The sequence below is a fragment of the Coffea arabica genome, chromosome 7c (genome assembly GCF_036785885.1).
Source record: "Coffea arabica cultivar ET-39 chromosome 7c, Coffea Arabica ET-39 HiFi, whole genome shotgun sequence".
NCBI lineage: Eukaryota > Viridiplantae > Streptophyta > Magnoliopsida > Gentianales > Rubiaceae > Coffea > Coffea arabica.
In genome coordinates, this window is record NC_092322.1 from 32,815,780 (window position 1) to 32,828,053 (window position 12,274).

Sequence of the window (12,274 nt, forward strand, 5' to 3'; positions counted from 1 at the left end):
TTTTCCAAAGTCAGAACTTTTTCCAGGGAGCATCTTCAGGGTGCATCAGATTTGGATTGAAGGTAGCTATTGTTTTCTTGATTCATGTTTCATTTGCATCAGCATGATTTTTCATTACTATCTTGGAAATCTGTATGGAGTGATGACTATCTTGGAGATCTGTATGCTTATTTTCTTTTCCTGAGTGCATTGGAGATCGCTGTTGCCTATTATTTGAAAGTGTTGTCGGATAAAGTTACCTTTGGGTCGAGTTGGTCAGGTTTATTTGCTTACAGAGATGGATTTGCTAAAAAGTTAGAAACTTTCATTGCTGAGTTCACTTTTTGTGTGGTTTGTTTTGTTTTTTCTATTCATTTGGCCCTCCGCTGGTTTCCTGCTTCATTTTGTATAGTTTGCATTCGTTCGGTCTTGCTGATTTTCTTTCGCTTTCATTTTTTGTTTACCCGGCAATCTGTTGAAACCTTTTGGGTGCGATGTTTGAACCTTAAATGATCTTCTGTCAAACCCAAAGTAACTTTGTTTTTGTTGTAACAATTCTGCTCATAGCAGAATGCCCAAGTTAAGGATGAACTTGATATCAATGGCGGAAATTTGATTCCCTGTCTGTTGTTTTCTGTTATCCAATGGTGAAGTAAATTGCATTCAGTTTCAACTTTGAAAACTTAGCATGTCCTCTATGAAGCATCAGAAAGTGTGTTTCCTTCCGTTCTTATCCTTTTTGGTTTCTCAAATTCTTTTTTCTGTTCATCCAAAAGCCAACCTCAGCTGTCCCTTATAGCCGTTCCTGTTTCCTAGGTTTGGTCTAGTTTTTGGGGACGGAAGTTTGAGGTCTTTTCTATAGGGTTTAGCTGATGGGTTTGTGAGAGTTCATGGCTGTTTCTTCGGTTGTCTTTGTGTGCAATCTGGGTTGGAGAAATTCTAGGGAATGCATAATTTATGGTTGGGTTTTGATGATAGGACGCATGAGGTGTTGTTTTGGTTCGAGAGATTGCCATTCGTTTGAATTTTGTTGGCTGCATATGGCCTGAATGCCATTGTTGGAAGTTGCAGTTTTGTTTCCAGATTTGCATGCATAATAGAGCATAGGAATGAGAAGTTTGATATGTGTGAGAACCCTGAAAATGCTTATATAAATAACATTTCGTATGTCAATTGCATTCCTTTTATTCTTTAATAAGTCCTAGTACTACTTTTACTTGTTTGCAATTACGTACGTAAAAACACGTTTATGTGAAAACTTATATAATTTTTCTAAGTTATGAATTCCTTGGTTCCGCTAAACTAAGTTAAGATTTTTAGAGCTAGATTAAATTTTTTTTCGTATTAACATAAAATGTTAGATTTATATATATTGGTCAAACTTGATTTTAATAGTTTAATTAATCAAACAAGAATGTTAAGCATTAAAGTAAGCTTAATACTAATTCGTAATCAATAAATTTTAGATAGAAATAATACAAGTACACTAACTATATTTAGGACCTAAAATTTCGATAACCAAAGTCTTGCAAGATTAGCGATTCAATTAGGCGTTCAAATCACTTTTGGGGACAATTTTTGGAACTAAGCTAGGACCAAGGACTTAAGTGGCTAATTGGAGAAGTAGTGAAAAGTCTAAATTACCCTCACAGCTTCACAACATCACCCACGGCCATGACCATTTTCTGCAAAGCCAAACAGCTCCCCGGACACCATGATCACAACACCACCCAGCCGGCCAACCACAACTTTCACCACTTCCACACACCACCGCCCAAGCCTGACCAACCGGCACCTTCACCACTGCAATACACCATCCCTGCCGACACTCAACCACCCTCAAAACCGCAGCACCATTCCACAATCTCACCTCATAACCTCTGCACACTCCCTACAACAGATAACATCCCACCATTTCCTTGTTATCATCGACCGAGAGGAAGCGAGAGGGCGAGCTACACATCTACCATTTCTGTTCGTGAGTTAGAGGAAAGAAAGGGGAGAGCTAGTGGAGGGCGTAGGAGCTGCTGACCATCACCATCTTTGTTAAACCAACAACCACCAGCTGCAACCAGATTCTGCTTCGTGTGTGAGAGCCGAGAGGAAGGAAACTTTTCTAACTTTCTGTCCGACAACTTAGCTTGCTGTGAGGTGATTTCTGAACTCCAATGAAACTGGTTAAGAGGTTGATTAAGCTTTGCAGTTGTCGAATGAGCAGGGATTAGCTAGAAAAATTTTAATGGACTTAACATCTGGTCACATTTAAGCTACCGTGGATGATCGACTAAGTTCTGGAAATCTTGGCTGAAAGATGTTGTTATTGAAATCGATTTCTAAACTAAAAATGTTAATCAGAGGCTAAGCTATTGCATGTTAATCTTGAGCATCTAAATCCACGTATAATCCAAGGAAAAATTCGGAAAAACTAAGATCAAGGCTGCTGGAATTTTGATTATGCAGACTGCCGAGTAGCCGAACTAGAATTGCAGCTTTAAAATTTTTCCCTGAGGTAATCTGAGCTCATGTATGCGGTTACTTAACACTAAACATGATGTTCAAGGTCATGCATGTTAATCTAAGTGTTCGGATGTCGCATTGAGAAGCTTAGGAAAAATTCTGTTTTGGTTGTGCATGATTCTGCCGAGAAGAATGGTATGGTAATGCAACTGAAATTCTGTTTGCTTGTGATCACTTGAGCTCTCAAGTGTAAGTAGCCGAGTGAAACTCAATGTTCATGATGTCTAAGACCCTGCATGTTAATTCTATGAAGTTAATTGATGAATTAAAGAACCTAAGAAATTCTGGTTTGATGTCAATCTTCTGCCGAGCATGACTAAGGACTGATTTGTTTAATTAGCCTAATTTTGATTGTAACACTTGAAAAGCTGGTGTATTGGAACATGAACTAAAGCAAATTTTGAAGGAAAATATTTTCCAGCATGGCTGAATTGGTTGGGACTTTTAGTGAGTTTATTTGTTGGATTTGTGTATTATTTATTTTAGCTTGGTTTGGACAGATTATAAGCTATACGTTTAGTGTTTCTAGCAAGTAAAAGTTGGAGATCTAATGGACGTCTTGGATTGAAATTTGCTGGAATTCTCTTGACAATCGAAACAAGAAAAGAAAATCTGAATCTTAGAATTATTTGGGAGTCATGATTGGTTGTGGTTTTCTTCTTGTTTTAGATTGAAATCCTGGTTGAATTGTGATTGAAAGAAATTGTTTGATGTCAAGAGCTAATAATTGAAGAAGCTCTTGGCCACTTGAGTAATTTGTCCAAGAATATTAAATTTTGGTGAATTTGTTCAAGTGGTAGGCTGAAATGTGCTTGGAAGGTCTATGGTTTGTGATTTGGAATTTGTTGTGATACCTTGGACTTCCTTTGCTGAATTTTGTTTGGAATAAAATCTGTTGAGACCTAGGGCTAATGATTGATGAAGCCCTAGCGAGATTTATATTTGAGTTGCGTTTTAGCTATATTGGCAACTTGGAATACAATGTGCATATGAATTGGAATCGTAAAGTCCATTTTAATCTCTTGAATTCAAATACCTTTAAATCAAGCCTTGTAGGTATATTTTGTCTTAATAGCAAGCTGTATATATATATATATATATAGTATGGTACATTAATATTAAAATTTAGATATCGGGACTTTTACACCCTTGCCGACTAGTTAATTCTTTTATTTTGCTTAAACTAGTTTTATTTCCTTTAGGGAATAATTGTATCTAACTTCTAAAGTTTTTCATAAAATTATCCTTGACTAGTTGTTTTAAAGGAAATTTGGAAAAACACTAGATTTGAATAATTTCAAATAAATGGCATAGAAAACTTATTTGGCAAGAAAACTCGTTTGAACCAATTTGGTTCTAGTTTGCCTCTAGAGGGGAAATACCTTTAAAGAAACCACATGAAATATTTTATTCCTTTACTAGCTTTGATTTTTAGAAATTTATTGACTAGTTGCGGGAAATTAAATTAGTTTTATATAAGATAACCTTTTATATATAAAACAAGGGTTTGCTTAGTGAAATTTATAGTTTTAAAACTTGGATTTCTAGGGTTTAGCGAGGACGCGGATTTCGATTCCCAGCGTGAGTTGTGACTTCACTCTTGGTGAGTGTTCTTGTTTGTTATATTCCTTTGACTTACTGGTTTGATCTTATTGCTTGATAATGTGTTAAATGCTTTCAATGATTGTCAAAACGAGTTTTCAAGGCGAGTGTGTACTTTATCGCACTTAGCCTAAATGAATGTGAAATTTTAATGATTGAATGATTGACATATTACTTGTGCATGAATGTAAGCCTTTTGGGCTGAACTGGCCATTGCCCCTTGTTACCGGTCGTCTCGAGCCAGAAGCGGTCTCGGTCGGGCGATTAGGGACTTGGGTGAACGTTTGGTATACTCGAGTATTACCTATGTAGGTTGGTGGAGGTTGGTGGAGCTTGGAGAATGAAATGAACGAACGAACGAACGAGGGGTATTGATAAATGAAAAATGCATTTTCAAATGAATGAAGGAAGGAGAATGTCAGGAGAACGAATGAATGATCGAATGAATTGCTCCCTGTGAGCCGTATCCTTTTCATGAATGTGGTTATTGCTTTATTTGTGTTTGTATCTTGAATTATTGGTTATATGTAATGAATGCATTGATTTTATTGTTGCCTATGTGTTCGGAACCTCACTGAGCTTTAGCTCACCACACGATATTTGTTTTCCTTAACAGGTGTCGGAAATCGAGAGACTTGAAGTCTATCTTATCGTTTTGTAAATTTTATTTCGAATCGGACTTGTATCTTCGTTTTGGTTTGTCACTTGAAGCTGGAAAAGTGCAAACCCTAAGATTTGGCTTGTATGAATTTTATCTGAGCTTTATGAACTTACTGTGTGGTTTGTATTGTATATTTGAGATTATGTGGTGATCTGGTCAGAGATGTATGTAGGAGTGAACGGGTGGAGATTCAATGGTAAGGTTATCTCTGAAGTTAATGTGTTTTAGTATTCAAGTCGCTTAAAGGTTGGCATGTTCGGATGGCGAATTGTGTTTTGGTTTCAGTTATACGTGGATAATTGGTCGGTTTGCTTGTGTGAGTCCTGGCGAGAGCTAGGCAGGCGACCCGCCAACCCTCTGGTTCGCCTTAGGGAGAAGTGGGGTCGTCACAGTTGGTATCAGAGCCTGCTTCGCGTGGTCTCTGCGCGGAGTGAGCCTGGACCGAGTGGTGAATAGGTATGATGGATTAAGTGCTCGTTTGAGCATAAGGTTTGAATTGTGAATGTTATAGGCCTTAAATCTCTCTCGTGGTATCTAAGGGTCATAGATAGGTACGTCGGGTTGGAATCTATAATTATGGATGATTTACTCTTGGGACCGGCCGGCTCGAGACGTGAATTGTCCCATTTCGGATTCTTGTGCCCGAGTACTCCAGAATTGAGGCGATGCTAAGTACGTGAGGTTTGTATTTTAGAAACATGAACAGGCTTTGTCTGGCTGGAATAGGTACAAGAGGTTAATGGACATCTAGTTTGGATCGTAAGTGACGTGAGAGACCGGACGGGGTTATCTAATTGCGACTTGGACAACTTCACCTTTTCCTTTTGATTTACTCGTATATTGTTCCTACATGACGTTAGTATACGTGTGTGTACATGGTTATCTGTCCAATTTGATATGTATTTGTGTATTTGATTATTTGCCTCATTGATATGGTGTATTATGTGCGTATATGTTTACTTGTGTATTTGGTATGCTAGAACTTGTTACTTTAGTCAATTTACTGTGTTTATTTACTAAATTATCTTTTTGGGGGGAAAAAAAGAGGGAGAGAGAGAGAGAAGGAAAAAATATATATATATATATATCTATGGACGGAAGACGTAGTCGTGGACGTGGTCGAGGCCGCGGAACTAAACGGACCCCAGAACCAAGAGCAGAAAGGGAAACGTCCGCCGAGCAAGAACAAGGACCGAGAGTTGCAACCGGAGACCAAATGGCGACGGCAATGCAACAAATGACGGATATTTTGGCAAGATTAGTGGAGCAACAAGGCCAAATACCCGTAAACCAACCCCGGAACCCTGAGATGGGTGAAGATAAGGCTCTTGAAAGATTCCAGAAGTTTGCTCCTCCGAAATTCCTTGGGGGGCCTGATCCAGATATAGCCGAGCAATGGTTAGAGGCTATGGTTAACATTTTCACAGCTTTAAACTACACTGAGCAGAGGCAAGTGAACTTTGCAGTGTTTCAATTTGAGGGACCGGCCCGATCATGGTGGAACGTAATTCGAGCAAAATGGGAAAGAGAGCAGACTATCTGGACATGGGCAAACTTTATAAGAGAATTTAACGAGAAGTACCTCCCACCTTTAGTCCAAGAAATGAGGGAGGAGGAGTTTATTGGGTTACGCCAGGGAACATTAAGTGTGGCCGAATATGAGACAAAATTTACCAAGTTATCCAAGTTTGCTTCGGAAATGGTAGTTACCGAACGGCGACGAGTAAGACGATTCATACAGGGATTGAACTTGGACATCCAAGAGGCGTTGGCAGCAGCGCAAGTGAATACGTTTACTGAGGCCCTTGAAAAGGCTCAACGAATCGAGAGTGCAAAGGCACAAGTAAAGGCCTCCCAAACTCGAAAAAGGAGTGCATCGGGTAGTGGAGTGGAAGAGTTTAGTGAAACGATTGCGCCTTCTAAAGTGCAAAAGGTGAGCCAGTTATCCTACCCGCCATGGACAATAGGGGCGATAGATGAGAGGTTTACAAAAGGAAGCCAAGTAGGACATAGAGAAATTTTCCAAGAAAACCAAAAGATGGCTTCTCATTTGACGTGTGGCTACTGCGGAAAAACCAATCACATTGAAAGTGATTGTTGGCAAAAAGGACGGAAATGTTTAATTTGCGGAAGCAGCGATCATCAAGTGAGAAACTGTCCGAGGAGACAGTCCCGTGAAGGTAATACTCCGCAACCGGATGGAGCCAGACCAAAACAATCGAACGAAAGGGGGAAACGAACGAGTGTACCGGCAAAAGCTTATGTGTTGGATAACCCAACAGTTCCGGACTCGTCTAAGACAAATGAAGGTAAAATTTCGAGGACGAAATTTCCTAAGGGGGGGAGAGTGTGAGAACCCTGAAAATGCTTATATAAATAACATTTCGTATGTCAATTGCATTCCTTTTATTCTTTAATAAGTCCTAGTACTACTTTTACTTGTTTGCAATTACGTACGTAAAAACACGTTTATGTGAAAACTTATATAATTTTTCTAAGTTATGAATTCCTTGGTTCCGCTAAACTAAGTTAAGATTTTTAGAGCTAGATTAAATTTTTTTTCGTATTAACATAAAATGTTAGATTTATATATATTGGTCAAACTTGATTTTAATAGTTTAATTAATCAAACAAGAATGTTAAGCATTAAAGTAAGCTTAATACTAATTCGTAATCAATAAATTTTAGATAGAAATAATACAAGTACACTAACTATATTTAGGACCTAAAATTTCGATAACCAAAGTCTTGCAAGATTAGCGATTCAATTAGGCGTTCAAATCACTTTTGGGGACAATTTTTGGAACTAAGCTAGGACCAAGGACTTAAGTGGCTAATTGGAGAAGTAGTGAAAAGTCTAAATTACCCTCACAGCTTCACAACATCACCCACGGCCATGACCATTTTCTGCAAAGCCAAACAGCTCCCCGGACACCATGATCACAACACCACCCAGCCGGCCAACCACAACTTTCACCACTTCCACACACCACCGCCCAAGCCTGACCAACCGGCACCTTCACCACTGCAATACACCATCCCTGCCGACACTCAACCACCCTCAAAACCGCAGCACCATTCCACAATCTCACCTCATAACCTCTGCACACTCCCTACAACAGATAACATCCCACCATTTCCTTGTTATCATCGACCGAGAGGAAGCGAGAGGGCGAGCTACACATCTACCATTTCTGTTCGTGAGTTAGAGGAAAGAAAGGGGAGAGCTAGTGGAGGGCGTAGGAGCTGCTGACCATCACCATCTTTGTTAAACCAACAACCACCAGCTGCAACCAGATTCTGCTTCGTGTGTGAGAGCCGAGAGGAAGGAAACTTTTCTAACTTTCTGTCCGACAACTTAGCTTGCTGTGAGGTGATTTCTGAACTCCAATGAAACTGGTTAAGAGGTTGATTAAGCTTTGCAGTTGTCGAATGAGCAGGGATTAGCTAGAAAAATTTTAATGGACTTAACATCTGGTCACATTTAAGCTACCGTGGATGATCGACTAAGTTCTGGAAATCTTGGCTGAAAGATGTTGTTATTGAAATCGATTTCTAAACTAAAAATGTTAATCAGAGGCTAAGCTATTGCATGTTAATCTTGAGCATCTAAATCCACGTATAATCCAAGGAAAAATTCGGAAAAACTAAGATCAAGGCTGCTGGAATTTTGATTATGCAGACTGCCGAGTAGCCGAACTAGAATTGCAGCTTTAAAATTTTTCCCTGAGGTAATCTGAGCTCATGTATGCGGTTACTTAACACTAAACATGATGTTCAAGGTCATGCATGTTAATCTAAGTGTTCGGATGTCGCATTGAGAAGCTTAGGAAAAATTCTGTTTTGGTTGTGCATGATTCTGCCGAGAAGAATGGTATGGTAATGCAACTGAAATTCTGTTTGCTTGTGATCACTTGAGCTCTCAAGTGTAAGTAGCCGAGTGAAACTCAATGTTCATGATGTCTAAGACCCTGCATGTTAATTCTATGAAGTTAATTGATGAATTAAAGAACCTAAGAAATTCTGGTTTGATGTCAATCTTCTGCCGAGCATGACTAAGGACTGATTTGTTTAATTAGCCTAATTTTGATTGTAACACTTGAAAAGCTGGTGTATTGGAACATGAACTAAAGCAAATTTTGAAGGAAAATATTTTCCAGCATGGCTGAATTGGTTGGGACTTTTAGTGAGTTTATTTGTTGGATTTGTGTATTATTTATTTTAGCTTGGTTTGGACAGATTATAAGCTATACGTTTAGTGTTTCTAGCAAGTAAAAGTTGGAGATCTAATGGACGTCTTGGATTGAAATTTGCTGGAATTCTCTTGACAATCGAAACAAGAAAAGAAAATCTGAATCTTAGAATTATTTGGGAGTCATGATTGGTTGTGGTTTTCTTCTTGTTTTAGATTGAAATCCTGGTTGAATTGTGATTGAAAGAAATTGTTTGATGTCAAGAGCTAATAATTGAAGAAGCTCTTGGCCACTTGAGTAATTTGTCCAAGAATATTAAATTTTGGTGAATTTGTTCAAGTGGTAGGCTGAAATGTGCTTGGAAGGTCTATGGTTTGTGATTTGGAATTTGTTGTGATACCTTGGACTTCCTTTGCTGAATTTTGTTTGGAATAAAATCTGTTGAGACCTAGGGCTAATGATTGATGAAGCCCTAGCGAGATTTATATTTGAGTTGCGTTTTAGCTATATTGGCAACTTGGAATACAATGTGCATATGAATTGGAATCGTAAAGTCCATTTTAATCTCTTGAATTCAAATACCTTTAAATCAAGCCTTGTAGGTATATTTTGTCTTAATAGCAAGCTGTATATATATATATATATATAGTATGGTACATTAATATTAAAATTTAGATATCGGGACTTTTACACCCTTGCCGACTAGTTAATTCTTTTATTTTGCTTAAACTAGTTTTATTTCCTTTAGGGAATAATTGTATCTAACTTCTAAAGTTTTTCATAAAATTATCCTTGACTAGTTGTTTTAAAGGAAATTTGGAAAAACACTAGATTTGAATAATTTCAAATAAATGGCATAGAAAACTTATTTGGCAAGAAAACTCGTTTGAACCAATTTGGTTCTAGTTTGCCTCTAGAGGGGAAATACCTTTAAAGAAACCACATGAAATATTTTATTCCTTTACTAGCTTTGATTTTTAGAAATTTATTGACTAGTTGCGGGAAATTAAATTAGTTTTATATAAGATAACCTTTTATATATAAAACAAGGGTTTGCTTAGTGAAATTTATAGTTTTAAAACTTGGATTTCTAGGGTTTAGCGAGGACGCGGATTTCGATTCCCAGCGTGAGTTGTGACTTCACTCTTGGTGAGTGTTCTTGTTTGTTATATTCCTTTGACTTACTGGTTTGATCTTATTGCTTGATAATGTGTTAAATGCTTTCAATGATTGTCAAAACGAGTTTTCAAGGCGAGTGTGTACTTTATCGCACTTAGCCTAAATGAATGTGAAATTTTAATGATTGAATGATTGACATATTACTTGTGCATGAATGTAAGCCTTTTGGGCTGAACTGGCCATTGCCCCTTGTTACCGGTCGTCTCGAGCCAGAAGCGGTCTCGGTCGGGCGATTAGGGACTTGGGTGAACGTTTGGTATACTCGAGTATTACCTATGTAGGTTGGTGGAGGTTGGTGGAGCTTGGAGAATGAAATGAACGAACGAACGAACGAGGGGTATTGATAAATGAAAAATGCATTTTCAAATGAATGAAGGAAGGAGAATGTCAGGAGAACGAATGAATGATCGAATGAATTGCTCCCTGTGAGCCGTATCCTTTTCATGAATGTGGTTATTGCTTTATTTGTGTTTGTATCTTGAATTATTGGTTATATGTAATGAATGCATTGATTTTATTGTTGCCTATGTGTTCGGAACCTCACTGAGCTTTAGCTCACCACACGATATTTGTTTTCCTTAACAGGTGTCGGAAATCGAGAGACTTGAAGTCTATCTTATCGTTTTGTAAATTTTATTTCGAATCGGACTTGTATCTTCGTTTTGGTTTGTCACTTGAAGCTGGAAAAGTGCAAACCCTAAGATTTGGCTTGTATGAATTTTATCTGAGCTTTATGAACTTACTGTGTGGTTTGTATTGTATATTTGAGATTATGTGGTGATCTGGTCAGAGATGTATGTAGGAGTGAACGGGTGGAGATTCAATGGTAAGGTTATCTCTGAAGTTAATGTGTTTTAGTATTCAAGTCGCTTAAAGGTTGGCATGTTCGGATGGCGAATTGTGTTTTGGTTTCAGTTATACGTGGATAATTGGTCGGTTTGCTTGTGTGAGTCCTGGCGAGAGCTAGGCAGGCGACCCGCCAACCCTCTGGTTCGCCTTAGGGAGAAGTGGGGTCGTCACAATAATTGTAGCAAAAATGTGTTTGAAAAATTGCAGAAACCAGACACCTGTGGGGAAATTCTTGTTGAATGCACCTGAGTCTGTAATCTGGTTTTCATGTTGAGATCTTTCTTTTGTATGTTAATATTACACCTTAATGATGAGTTGAGGTTTGGAGGGTTTTTGGTGGATGAACAATAAGCTTGGTTCAAATATTTGTATGGAAACATTCGCACAAGAACGAGCTGCAAATTTGCAGCAGAGACTAGCGAAATGAATTGCAGATGAATGCTTCTTTCGTTGCATGCATGCAAAAGGTTTTCATAACTTGTAGTTTAACCCCTTGAGTTTCATTTAATGCTACTATGGCCCGAAAAATGGAAAAATCAATCATTTTGGTCCCTTCTAAATGTTGATTTCACTTGATACGGTTTAATATGATTGTTTGATAGATTATTTGTGATTTTTAGAGTGAATTTGAGGATCTAACGATTTTTGATCATTTTTAGTTTGGACTTGAATTTTAATGAAATTTTGAGTAATTTTTCTTATTTAATTATAGCCAATAGGTTTCATCCATCTTTTGTGAACTTTATCATTTGATTGGTAGGTTTCACCTTAAGCTCTTAATTTTAATTTATTTTTCTTTAGACCCTTAGTATTTATAATAATAATAAATTGGCCCCTTAGACTTCTTTAATTGTTTCAATTGGGTCCTTGTTTATTTCAATTTGATGAATATGAGTTGTTTAGTTTATTTGAATGCTTTGAGTGATTCAACTTCATGTTTATTTCTATTTCTTGTGATTATTTTTTGATTAAAGTGATGCCTTGACTCTTTTATTATTTTGGAAGGTAAATAAGTAATTTCGCTTCATTAGGGCACCAATTCAAGGGAGGTATACTCTAACCCTTATTTTGACCTTATTTGATCCTATGTGCACTTATGTGAAAATCATGTGTGAAATTACATGCTTCTTTTTTTGAATATTCTCATTCTATTTGTTCATTTAGTTACTTTATTTGTTTTAATTTTGTATATTTATTTTAATTTAATTTGTAATTATTTGGGAGGGCAATTAAATGCCACAATTGTAATAGTTAGGTTATTATATCATTTTATTCTTTCCCCCTTTAGATTGTA